General features: G+C 32.4%; 1 protein-coding gene across 2 annotated transcripts in view; it reads right to left on the reverse strand.

Moving 5' to 3' along the window:
• The window catches only part of TMTC4 (transmembrane O-mannosyltransferase targeting cadherins 4), an 89,152-nt gene that overhangs the window by 44,532 nt on the left and 30,119 nt on the right, over nucleotides 1-14,501 (reverse strand). The window lies entirely within an intron of this gene.

The raw sequence follows: 14,501 nt of genomic DNA on the forward strand, positions 1-14,501 counted from the left end.
AAAGTGTTTTATAAACATTAAAGCATTATACAAATCAAGGAAGACTTTTGCAGCAATGAAGAAAGGCCTAGGATCATTGATTACATATGATCTAGGAGCTTTTCTTCCACAATTCTAGGTTGAACTTTTTGCCTGCATGTAGTAAAACATATTTTTCAAAAAAAATTTTTTTTTCCTAGCCTCTGTCTATTAACTTGCCAAAATGCAGAACTAATTTTTGATCGATTGAATAAACTTTGATATTTTTTGTTCTCAATTTTAAAAACAGGAGAGTGGAGCCAAGACGGTGGAGAGGACACACAAATCTAAGTTTTTCCTTACCTTCAGACTACTTTTTTTCATGACACAGCCTTGGAATTAGTGCTTGACTGAAAAAAACCCCCACAAATATTGGGAGTACAACACATTACCAACAGAGGATATCCTCACACTTCACCAGAAAAGGTCTGTTTTTGCTTGCGGGCGGGAATGATTAGACTAGGAGCAGACCTCAGGCAGGCAGTGGGAGCATGGAAGGCAGCTAATGGAAGGGGGTGGTGTATGGTCTCAGCTGGTGGAAAATTTGCGGGGGAGAACTTTACCACAGTGTGAGCTACTTTGCCCTGGCAGCAAGCCAGTAGATCAGTAGAGAAGCTATAAACACAGAGGGTAAAGAATATAACTCTGAAATGCTAGGGTCTTGGGACCTGGCCACACCTCCCCAGCACCTAGAGTGATTCAGCACATTCTTAGAGACTCAGAGCACAGACACAGTACAGTCATTGATGTTTTGCTGTTGCTTCACTGCTACTTCCTATTGACTTTAAAGGAAGCTTGCTAATACCACACTGCCCAAAAAGCAGACCACATTTGCTTTTTAAATTTGTTTTGTTTCTTTTTTGTCAAAATGAGTAAAAAGTTAAAGTGAGCTCTAACTACAGATAGCTTCTATATGTATAGAGAGTAGACTTCAAACCTTGAGGAGACTACAAACAGTTTGTCTCCAGATGAATCCTGAAAGGGGGATATGATCTGGTCCCCACCACACAAGACTCTCATAGAAGAAATTTTAAAAGGTTCTTACAAGAGAGCTAGAAGAAAAACAGGAAAAGGAAAGGGAATCTTGGATAAGTTTGAATAAGTCATCTCACTCATTAAAAGATAGAGTGGATAAAGAAATTAAATCCCTAACAAACAAAATTAGTAAATTGGAAAAGGTAAACAATTCCAAGGAAAACAGAATTAGTGAATTGGAAAAAGAAAATAGCTCTCTAAAAAATAAAATTGGCAAAATGGAAAAAAATTCCATAGAACAAAACAACTCATTTAAAAACTCAATTGGATAATTACAAAAAGAAATAAAACTAGTAAATGAAGAAAATAAGTAATTAAAAATCAGAATTGAACAAATGGAAATGAATGACTTGAGGAGACACCAAGAATCAGTTAAGCAAAGCCAAAAAAAAAAAAAAAAAAAAAAAAAAAAAAAGGAAAATATTGAAAAAATGTTAAATATCTACTTGGGAAAACAGTAGAACTGAAAAATAGATCTAGGAGAGATAATCTGAGAATTATTGGACTACCTGAAAATTATGATGAAAAAAAAGAGCCTAGACACTATTTTTCAGGAAATCATCAAAGAGAACTGCACAGATGTTATAGAAACAGGAGGTAAAATAGATATTGAAAGAATTCATCCATCACCTACTAAAAAAGATCCCAAAATCAAAACTACAAGTAATATTGTGGCTAAATTCCAGACCTATCAGATCAAGGGAAAAATATTATAAGTGGCTAGAAAAAAACAATTCAAATATAGAGGAGCCACAATAAGGATTACTCAGGACCTAGAATCTGATATTCTGAAAGTCTAAGAAACTTGATATGCAGCCAAGAATAACTTACCCAGCCAAAATAAGCATTTTTTTCCCAGGGAAGAAGATGGAAATTCAATGAAATAGGTGAATTTCATCTATTTCTGACAAAAAACAAAAAACAAAAAACCAGAAACTAAACAAAAAGTTTGATCTCCAAATATAGGACTTAAGAGAAACATAAAAAGGTAAAAAGAAATCTTGGGAATTATATTTCTGTTATAAAGATATACAAAGAACACATATATAATTTATTCTAGAAACTAGAGGTGGAAAGGAAATTGGACCAGAAAAAGAGTAAAGTAGGGGTTCTACATCTCATGAAGAGGCAAAGGAAACCTATTATATCTGAGGGAAAGAAGGGAGGGAGATTAATATAGTGTGTATATTTGTATATATATACATACATGTATATATATATATATATAATTCTCAGCAGAATTGGCTTAAAGGGAAAAATATTAGACATATTTGATTTACAGAGAAACTTCTCCCATCTCATTGAAAAGTGGGAGAGGAAAAGTAAAAAGGGAAGGAATAAGCTAAGTGGAAGGGAATACAGAACTTATGAGGGAAAGGGGTAAGAAAAGGGGAGACTCTAAGGTGGGGGGAGGGATCCTAAAAAGGGAGGGCTGTGTGAGGCAAGTGGTGCTCACAAGTTTAATACTGGGGAGGCGGGTAAGGGGAAAGGAAAGGAGAAAAGCATAAGCTGGAATTAACAAGATGGCAGAAAATACAGAATTAGTAATTTTAACCTTAAATGTGAATGGGATAAACTCCCCCATAAAGCAGAGCAGATAGCAGACTGGATTAAAAGCCAGAATTCTACAATATATTGTTTACAGGAAACACACTTGAAGCAGGGCAATACATACAGAGTAAAGGTAAAAGGCTGGAGCAGAATCTACTATGCTTCAGGTAAAGTAAAAAAAGCAGGGATAGCCATTCTAATCTCAGATTAAGAAAAAGCAAAAATTGATCTAATTAAAAGAGATAAGGGGCACTATATCTTGCTAAAGGGTAGCATAGATAATGAAGCAATATCAATATTAAAAGTATATGTACCAAGTGGTGTAGCAGCTAAATTCTTAAAGGAGAAATTAAGAGAGCTGCAAGAAGAAATAGACAGTAAAACTATAATAGTGCATTCTCAGAATTAGATAAATCAAATCACAAAATAAATAAGAAAGAAGTCAAAGAGGTAAATAGAATACTAGAAAAGTTAGGTATGATAGATCTTTGGAGAAAACTAAATGGAGACAGAAAGGAGTACACTTTCTTCTCAGCAGTTCATGGAATCTATACAAACACTGACCATATATTAGGACATAAAGATCTCAAATTCAAATGCAGAAAGGCAGAAGTAGTAAATGCATCCTTTTTAGATCATGATGCAATGAAAATTGCATTCAATAAAAAGCCAGGGGAAAATAAACCAAAAATAATTGGAAACTAAATAATCTCATCCTAAAGAATGATTGGGTAAAACAGCAAATTATAGACACAATTCATAATTTCACCCAAGAAAATGACAATAATGAGACATCACACCAAAATGTGTGGGATGCAGCCAAAGCAGTAATAGGGGGAAATTTTATATCTCTAGAGGCCTATTTGTATAAAATAGAGAAAGAGAAGGTCAATGAATTGGGCTTGCAACTAAAAAAAGCTAAAAATGGAGCAAATTAACCCCCCCAGTCAAACACTAAACTTAAAATTCTAAAAATAAAAGGAAAGGTTTAATAAAATTGAAAGTAAAAAAACTATTGAATTAATAAATAAAACTAAGAGTTGGTTTTATGAAAAAAACAACAAAATAGATAAACCCTTAGTCAATTTGATTAGAAAAAGAAAAGAGGAAAATCAAATTGTTAGTCTTAAAAATGAAAAAGGGTAGAACTTACCACTAATGAAGAGGAAATTAGAGCAATAATTAGGAGTTACATTGCCCAATTTTATGCCAATAAATTTGATAAGTTAAATAAAATGGAAGAATACCTTCAAAAATATAGCTTGCCCAGATTAACAAGTAAATTGGTTAAATAGTCCCACTTTAGAAAAAGAAATAGAACAACTTATAAATCAACTCTCTAAGAAAAAAATCTCTCCAGGACAAGATGGATTTACATGTGAATTCTACCAAACATTTAAAGAACAATTAACTCCAATGCTATATAAATTATTTGAAAAGAATAGAGATTAAAGGAGTCCTACCAAATTCCTTTTATGACACAGACATTGATACCTAAACCAGGTAAGTTGAAAACAGAGAAAGAAAATTATAGACCAATCTCCCTAATGAATATTGATGCTAAAATCTTAATTAAATATTAGCAAAAAGATTACAGAAAATCATCCCCAGGATAATACATATGACCAAGTAGGATTTGTACCAAGAATGCAGAGCTGGTTCAATATTAGGAAAACTACTAGCATAATTGATTATATCAATTACCAAATTAACAAAAAAAAAATATGATCATCTCAAAAAAAAGCATTTGATAAAATCCAACATCCATTCCTATTAAAGACACTTGGGAGTATAGGAATAAATGGCCTTTTCCTTAAAATAGTCAGGAGCATCTATTTAAAATCATCAACAAGCATCATATGTAATGGGGATAAACTAGAACCATTCCCAATAAGATCAGGAATGAAACAAGGTTGCCCACTATCACCATTACTATTCAATATTGTATTAGAAATGCTAGCTTTGGCAATAAGAGTTGAGAAAGAGATTAAAGGAATTAGAGTGGATAATGAGGAGACCAAATTATCACTCTTTGCGGATGATATGATGGTATACTTAGAGAACCCCAGAGATTCTACTAAAAAGCTATTAGATATAATCCACGACTTTAGCAAACTTGTAGAATACAAAATAAATCCACATAAATCCTCAGCATTTTTATGCATCACCAACAAAATCCAACAGCAAGAGATACAAAGAGAAATTCCATTTAAAATAACTGTTGAAACCATAAAATATTTGGGAATCTATATGCTAAAGGAAAGTCAGAAACTATATGAGCTAAACTACAAAATACTTTCCACACAAAGTAGAATTTCCACTTTCCACACTTTCCAATTTAAACAATTGGAAAAATATTAAGTGCTCTTGGATAGGCTGATCGAATATAATAAAGATGACAATACTTCCTAAACTAATCTATTTATTTAGTGCTATACCAATCAGACTCCCAAGAAACTATTTTAATATCTAGAAAAAATAACAAAATTCATCTGGAAGAACAAAATGTCAAGACTTTCAAGGGAACTAATGAAAAAAAAATCAAATGAAGGTGGCCTAGGTGTACCTGATCTAAAACTATATTATAAAGCAGTGGTCCCTAAACCCATATGGTATTGGCTAAGAAATAGATTAGTTGATCAGTGGAATAGGTTAGATTCACAGGACAAAATAGTCAATAACTGTAACAATAACTTTGACAAACACAAAGATTCCAACTTTTGGAATAAGAATTCACTATTTGACAAAAACTCCTGGGAAAATTGGAAATTAGTATGGCAGAAACTAAGCATGGATCCACACTTAACATCATACACTAAGATAAGATCAAAATGATTTAGGCATAAAGAAGAAGATTATAAATAAATTAGAGGAACATAGGATAGTATACCTCTCAGACTTGTGAAGGAGCCAGGAATCTGTGACCAAAGAAGAACTAGAGATCATTATTAATCACAAAATAGAAAATTTTGATTATATTAAGTTTAAAAAGCTTTTGTACAAACAAAACTAATGCAAAAAAGATTAGAAAGGAAACAATAAATTGAGAGAATATTTTTACAGTCAAAAGTTCTGATAAAGCCCTCATTTCTAAAATATATAGAGAATTGACTCTAATTTATAAGAAATCAAACCATTCTCCAATTGATAAATGGTCAAAAGATATGAACAGATAATTTTCAGATGATGAAATTGAAATTATTTTTTACTCAAAAGAAAGGGTGTTCCAAATCACTATTGATCAGAGAAATGCAAATTAAGATAACTTTGAGATACCACTACCCACCTGTCAGATTGGCTAAGATGACAGGAAAAGATAAATGACAAATGTTGGAGGGGATGTGGGAAAACTGGGACACTGATGCACATTTTTGGTGGAGTTGTGATTGGAGCCAACCATTCTGGAGAGCAATTTGGATCTATACTCAAAAAGTTATCAAACTGTGCATACCCTTTGATCCAGCTTATATCCCAAAGAGATATTAAGGAAGAGAAAGGGACATGTATATGCCAAAATGTTTGTGGCAGTCCTTTTTGTAGTGGTTAGAAACTGGAAATTGAATGGATGCCCATCAATTAGAGAATGGTTGGGAAATTTTGGCATATGAATGTTATGGAATATTATTGTTCTGTAAGAAATGACCAGCAGGATGAATACAGAGAGTCTTGGAGAGACTTACATGAACTGAAGCTGAGTGAAATGAGCAAAATGAGGAGATCATTATACACTTCAACAACAATACTATATGAGGATATATATATTCTGATGGAAATGGATATCCTTGACAATGAGAAGATCCAATTCAGTTCTGACTGATCAAGATGGACAGAATCAGCTATACCCAGAGAAAGAACACTGGGAAATGAATGTGGACTACTTGCATTTATTTCTTCCTAGGTTATTTTTATCTTTTGAATCTGATTTTTCTTGTACAATAAGAGAACTGCATGGATCTGTACACATATATTGTATTTAAGATATTCTTTAACATATTTAACATATATACAATTGCCTGCCATCTGGGGGGGGGGGTAGAGGGAGGAAAGGGAAAAATTGGAACAGAAGTGAATGCAAGGGACAATGTTGAAAAATTACCATGCATATGGTCTGTCAATAAAAAAATATAATAAAAAAATTTTAAAATAGCTGACTTTACAATGTATTTCTATATCTTTAGAAAATTAGATAAAATTGCTTTTTGTTTGTGAGTGGCTCAAACTTTTCCATTTTTCCCCATTAGCCAATTGCCTTTAACAAAAAAAAAAAAAAAAAAAAAAAAAGTTCCTAGTCTATGAATTAAAAAGCAGGCCTTGAGTCAGAAATAATTATTTGAATTCTTAAACTTCTCCCAATATTCCTCACACAGCAGTTACATGATGATAAAATTTCAATTCATCCTTCCTATCCTCCTGTCTTTTTGGAAGAAATTCATTAGGAAATTTATGTTATTTTAATTCTAATGATCATATTTTTATGTTTAAATAAATCTACATTTGTCCATCTAATAAAACAATGAAAACATTCATTTGACAAGCATTTATTAGGCCCTGTGCTATAATATGCTTTATTTATACCAACTCTTTCACAATAGTATCATCTTTATTTTCACCTAATCTGAGAAAAGAAAGTCAAATTTATACATATTTTGGCAACATCCATTATTACCTTGAATCATGAGAACAGAAGCTAAGTCTATTGACTTTTAGGTTAGATCTTCCCCTGATGTAAGGACAATTCTTCTTTGTAATATATGAAAATCTTGAATTTAAACTATCAAGTAGTAATAATGTTAGTTGAATACAACAGAAATTATTCCAATTAAAGAATTCTTTAATAAATTAAAGAAAATTCATTTAGAATTATTTTTCTTAGGAGAGAAATTCCCAAACTGCTGAATTTTACTTCTGTATGCATTTAAATCATTAAAAACATCCCAGGACTTCATCTAGGCTCTGAGTGTTCTTTGTCCACCTCAGCCTATTAAAGTTCAGGTTCCATTGGCCCAGGAGAAAAGCTAAAACAAAAACCAAAATCATATTCTCTTTCTTTGAAGTGAATTACTGATCAATTGTTCTCTAATTCTTAAAAGGATGCTTTCCTCAGGTATATTAAATGAAGAAGTCCTGGCAAATTTCCAGATTATGATTCAATGTTGAAAAAATAGAGCCACTTTTACAAAATGGTTATGGTATAAAGTATATACCTCTGGTTTAACATGGAAAAATTTACTTGGGAAGATTGAGGGAAAGGGTGATGGAGAGAGGAAACATGGGAAAAACATCATTAAGGTACTTTTCAATTTTAACACCCACAAGTGCCAACAGATGTGATTAGTTCATTGAAGCATGTGCCCCTGACTTGGCATTGCTTTCCATTGGGAAGTTCTTTCAGAAAAAGTATCACATAGTACAAGATATCCTTCTCAACCAATATATGGTTGGCACATATGCCAAGTTGAAACTGGCACATCATATTGTAAGTGGGAACAATGCCACCCTAACAGATGGCCATGACTGTATAAATGCCAAAGAAACACAATGAGCATCAGATTCCTGTTCAAAAAGTTGGAACAGTCCAAGTAGTGCTTCTAAGCCTACAGAGAAGGGAATTGGATATTGCTATTCTCATTCAATGCAGGATCATTTGGGAAAATGCATGCAATATTGCAACCCAAAGCAATTTGCAGAATGAAGACAATGTCCATAAGAATGCCAGTACCAAAGATACATGACAATAAAGGACAAAAATCTAAAAATATTTTCCTAGTACTATATGAACATGTTTTCCTTTTAAGAGTAAGATCAAAAGAAATAATTAACCAAGAAAAGGAAATAAAGGAATATTGGGAGTGAAAGTCAACACATTTTAGATTATTCTGTATTAATAGTGTGTATTAAGTGTTGCTGGGTTCAGAATGGAATTTAAGTTATCTTTAAGGGACTATTATTTTAGATCTTTTTTTTTTTTTTTTTTTTTTTTTTTTATAGTGCATCAAGATTTAGATGTGCTGGAAAAAACAAAAGGTTAAGAAGGTAAATACTTGTTTTCCACAAGATCTGAGAATAGTCATACTTACTTCTAGATAAAACCAGATCCCAGTAAGTAGAACTCTTAGACAATTTCCTTATAAAAGAAACTGGACAGTGAATTTGGTCAATTTGATAGTGAAAATATGGAACTATTACATAAAAATGTACAAATGTTTCTATCTGAAAAATGAAATTTCAGGACAGAGGCAAATATTGAAAAATGATATTTCATACAAGCAATGATACCTTTTTTTCTTGACAAGGGAATTTGAAAAACTGTAGTGAATAAAATTTTTGAATATTCTTAAATTTTCTTTTACAATGAATTAAGCTTTCTTCTTTACAGGCTATATCAAGGAAAGGTAAGATTCCTTTGTAAAACATTTTCTTTTCATAAAACCCTATTGTTAAGAATCTTATCTGGTGACATCCCATTTAAGCACCCACAAAAAGGGCAAGGCCCCAGAAATGATATTTCACTAAGTTTCCATTTGATGAAAATGCCAAGATTCCAAAGGTTTAATGCAAAATTGCTTGATAATAAATCCAACCAGTTTTAAGTGATACATTGGCTTACAATATAATCATCTCCTCTTTTTCTTTAAAGGAATTTAATGAGGTTACTAGAAATGAATTTATTCTCTAGAATTGCTTTCAAAAACTTATTAAGTTATTAGTTTAAACATTTAATATGTATAGGATTGCCTGTCATCTAGGGAGGGAGGAGAAAATTTGGAAAAATGAATACAAGGGATAATGTTATTAAAAAAAATTGCTCATGCATATGTACTGTCAAAATTTTTTTGTAATTATAAAATTAATTAAAAAGTTATTAGTTTAAATGATCTTCAAATAATGAATTTCTCTTCTATAAAACTCTATTCCCCCATATTTTAAGCTTCTCTATAGCTTAATATTGGCTCTTGCCCTTAATTTATGTTTCAATCTAATAAGTATGAACAACAGGTCATTTATTATGGGTACCCAATAAACATTAAGCCACATCTAGTATTTATATTCACTGGTGTCCTTTCCATCATGAACACTAAGCAGCCCTGTGATGAGAACTCCATTCTGAACACCTTGTGGCAAACTATAGCTACTGTCCAGTATGTTGCTGTGGGAGAAAATGTTATCACCCAGCATAGGAATTCTAGGCATGGTGTCCATTGCTCAGCCAATAAAGTACTTTTAAATATTCCTTTAGTTCATGAAACAAGAAGCCAGTAAAGGAAAACCTACTCGTGGAATTGTTTTGAAAATATATGAATCAATTCCAAGAACATTAAATGCAAAATATGTACAGATGAATCTGTAAAAGGAATTTAGATGCAACTTTGATGTGATGGAAATGAGTGAAGAATATAAATCACTTGACTTTGATAAAAATGGTCCCAGAAGATCATGCAGAAATATGACAGAAACTGGAAGTTTCAAGGATCACCATAATTAATTCTGTAGGAATATACCATAGAAGGGAAGATTCATTTGATATTAATAAGTGTAACATTTAGGATGCTGTCATAAGAGATGGAGTTGAATACTACCATGAAGATTAGAGATTACTTCAATGACTCAAAGTTCAACACCCCACAGTTAATTCTCTAATAGAAAATTATATTAATTAAAAAAGGATTACTAAAACCTAGAGGCTCTGTTGAAAGGAATGTAGCTGTTCTAGTCAGGCTACATATATAACTTTATCAGTAATATGTGGCCTGAAAATAATGAGTCCAAAATGAAAATAGCAATGGAAACCAATTAATAACTACCTTTCACTTCCATGTAACATTTTAAATACCTTTCCTATTCTAAAGCAAAACCACTATGATAGTAAAACTATAATTCAGAACTTTCCTGGCACATGAACACAGTTAAAGGAAAATAAGCCTAAAAGTCTAGTTACCACAAGTCCTGAGGAATAAGTCTCTTCAGGAAACGTAGAAATCCTGGAGCATCTTAAAGCTTTATATTCTCCAAGGTAAGAGGTGTTAATAGCTGCAAGTAACTTGAAACTAACTGTGCAACAATACCAAAGACTAGGTTTTAGTTTAAAACTTTCTTTTGCCAGAAAGTACACTAGAAAAGAGGCTATCCAATTTTAAGAAATGTGAACAGAATTATAAAATATTAACAGCTTGTCCCTGAAAGGTTGAGTATAAAAATTCCAATCCTGATCTAGTAGTTTATAATCTCCTCTCTCTCCAAAATCACATTATCCAGAACTGTCCCTCTGTTCTGAGGAATGAATGCCTAATCAGTTTTAACAAAATTTCTGAAAGAATTGAACATGTTTAAACTATACTTGATTGCTTGCTGTCTTAGGAAGGGGAAAGGAGGGAGGAAAGACAAAAAATTTGGAACACAAGGTTTTGCAAAGATAAATGTTAAAAATTATCTACATGTATTTGGAAAAATAAAACACTATTAAAATAAAAAACCCAAATCTTTCTGAAAAGAAAAAGATGCAGACAATAACATTGCAAATAGATTTAAAAGAAAAGTTATATTAATAATAGTCATATATACCTAAAGATAAAAAGAATCTTTACCTTGCTACTTTCCTAATTTCCAAAACAGAATTTATCAAAGAATCACATGATGTCTCAGATTATTTTAGTGTCAATGAACCAAAAGATGTATTTAAAATATATCTCTCACATGATCTAAACCAAATGTTAAATTTCTATTTATTACTTTGTATGTATTGAAATTTCTTACATGGTCTCCTTGACATAGAATTAGATATGATAATTATTTTAGAAAGGATATGATTTAAAATTAATAAAATATTTCACTGATCTACAGTTATTGCAGAGAAAAAATGGTGGAGTAAATTGTTGTTTTTCTTTAAGAAAAATGTGACTACTGGTAAACCTTTCATCTCATGTGACTGTGTTATATATTTAATTCACAAGTCAAGTACTAATATGTGACATTTAACAGAAAAGGGTGGTAGAGAATTTGTCCATCATTATCAGTGATTCATAATCACAATGTACCATTAGATTAGTCATGTAATTAGCTGATCTCCTAAAATTGGTAACAAAAAGGTTCTTGTAATCAGTGGTTTGAGTTGTGAAACTTTTGTGAGGGGCAAAGATTCAAGATCTCAAGTGTCATCATCTCAATGGGTAAAAATTTGGGAAGACCATATGTGAATTTATGAAAGAAGATAGCAAAGAGAGTATCATCCTTTATATACATTTGCAATCCTTCATTGAAGAAAATAAAAGTTTGTTCTGATTAACAAATAGTGACTAAAGTCTCTTGATCTTTAGTTGTTTGAACTTATATTCTTCCTTAGGAACTAAAATAAAACAATTGAGCAAAAGGAAGAATAAAAACAAGATAATCTTATCCTTATTATCCCATATATATTCTAGAGAAATAAATTATTTAATGAAAATGTGGTTTTACAGCTATAGATATATCTGAATAATTCTGAGGCATGGGGATAGTTAGGGATGGAAAGGACAAAACTAGATAAAATCAGTGTTTCTCTTCTATTCTGGCATCTATAGTAGAAGAGGAGGGGAGACATGATTTGACTGGAATTATATAAGATTGTTATCTAAAAATGTTACCATCTCTTGATAAACAAATAATTCGAATTCAAATTTCCATGTTTTTTAAAATCAGTCATTTGAATCTGGAAAACTCTGGTAATGAAAATTTTATTTTATTTGCATTGACATGATATTTAAATAATAATTTAGGTTTAAAAATCCAATCCCATGATTGGGGTTATAATAATTATATAAAATGATTATATTATATGATATATAATTATTTTTGCATCTCTCTCCAAGAGTTTTTAGCATTCACAAAATATTTCTTTTCCCAAAATTGTTAGAAAAAAACAATTTTAAAAAGTTAGCTGATTTAGAAATGGTACCCAAAAATTTTAACTGAAGAGATTCTATGAACCTATTCACAATATGATTTTGTATGGGTAGTCAGTAATAATCTCAGAATTAGAAGGGATCTCATAAATCATGTAGAGTTCAACCGCTACCTAAGAAAGAATCCTCACTACAACATCCCTTAAAAATGGTTAACCTGCTTCCATATGAATACTTTCAGTGGGAAAGACAGGGAAAAGACCAGACTAAATATCAAAAAAGAAGCTAAGGGATCTGGGTAGAAAAGCATATTGCAGGATATCAAACGTTAGATGAATTTAGAATTGGTTGATTCACTAAACTCAAAGAATGAAGAACAATGGATCCATGTTAATATAGAGAAAAGTTTCTAGTGGAGCATTCCAGAGCTCTGTCTTTGGCCCAGACATTTTTATTAATGACTTCTTGGAGGAAGGTGTAATTGGTGATTCAAGTTACAGACATGAATCTGGAAATGACAGCTAGTAGGCTGAATGATAGATCTGGAAACCAGAAAGATTAGTAAGAAAGGTAAGTAAAGCTGATGAAATTGAATAATGAAACAAGTCCTACATTTGATTAAAAATAATCAACTGCATAAATAAATAATTGAGGAAGTGTAAAGTTCTGTTGTCTCCAGAACTGTCAATCGCTCTCTGGGAGGAGATCTGCTGTGTCAACTCAATCTCTCGGCCACCAACTCTGACCTAGAGCAGAGACCCTTCTTCCTCCAGAGAGCCGCCCCAGGTCTGGCCCAGACAAGACTCAATCTCTCGAGTGCTGCCCTCTTTTATCCTCCCAGAGAACGGGCGTGGGATAACACAAGGGCTTCTGGGAAGAAATACTTCAACCAATGAACTTGCTCCTCCTAAACATGTAAGCTCCTCCCCAGGAGTTCACAGGAGTAAAACTCCCCTAAAGGCTGGAACTAGAGAATTGTTAAGTACTGATTTAACACTTAGTAAGAACCTGGGGAGAATATAGGCCTTTTAAACCAACAGGGCTGTGTCCTTGCAAACAACTCCAATGTAATTGCCAGATGATGAGAAGAGATTTAGAAAATGGTAAATAGAAGGAAATTAGATAGGTTAATTGCCTGGGAGAGAGGGTTTGCTTGTATTTTAACAGACAGAAGGAAACAAGCGCCTGGAGAGAGACCTCAAAACAAAGGAGAAAATCTAAGAAACATCTGACACTGAAAGAGCATGGCAAATAAGAAGACTGTTAAAGAACTTTAAAACCAGCAGGAATCATTGGATTTCCTAATAGAAGATGAGACTAATGGACAATGGACTTATAGACATTTATAAATTCTCAATTAATGATTATTTGATCATGTCATTTGTTACATACTTCTAGCATGTATTATGTTACTATGCTACTATGTTATATAATCTATGTAACTTATGTGTAATGCCTCCCATATTGATGGATTTATGTTTCAAGGTCATGACCACCCTATGTTCTAAATCAAAAGAAAGGGGGAGATGTTAGGTTCTTTCTAAGTGCTAATGAGATAATGAGATATTAGGTTCTTATTATTATTATATTATTATATTATATATAATATATATTATTATATTATGTTTAGGAGGAGCAAGTTCATTGGTTGAAGTATTTCTTCCCAGAAGCCCTTGCGTTATCCCACGCCCATTCTCTGGGAGGATAAAAGAGGGCGGCACTCGAGAGATTGAGTCTTGTCTGGGCCAGACCTGGGGCGGCTCTCTGGAGGAAGAAGGGTCTTTCTGCTCTAGGTCAGAGTTGGTGGCCGAGAGATTGAGTTGACACAGCAGATCTCCTCCCAGAGAGCGATCAGCAGTTTCTGGAGACAACAGCACATTACAAGAAAGATGTCATTAAACACAATTTAAATGAAAAAAACCTTATGGGTTAGTCAATTCCAAATTCATCATGAATTAGCAATGTAATATGACAGTCAGATAATGCAAACTTATGCTACATTATGAGAAGTACATTGACCAT

Source organism: Sminthopsis crassicaudata, chromosome 3 (assembly GCF_048593235.1).
Source record: "Sminthopsis crassicaudata isolate SCR6 chromosome 3, ASM4859323v1, whole genome shotgun sequence".
Lineage (NCBI taxonomy): Eukaryota > Metazoa > Chordata > Mammalia > Dasyuromorphia > Dasyuridae > Sminthopsis > Sminthopsis crassicaudata.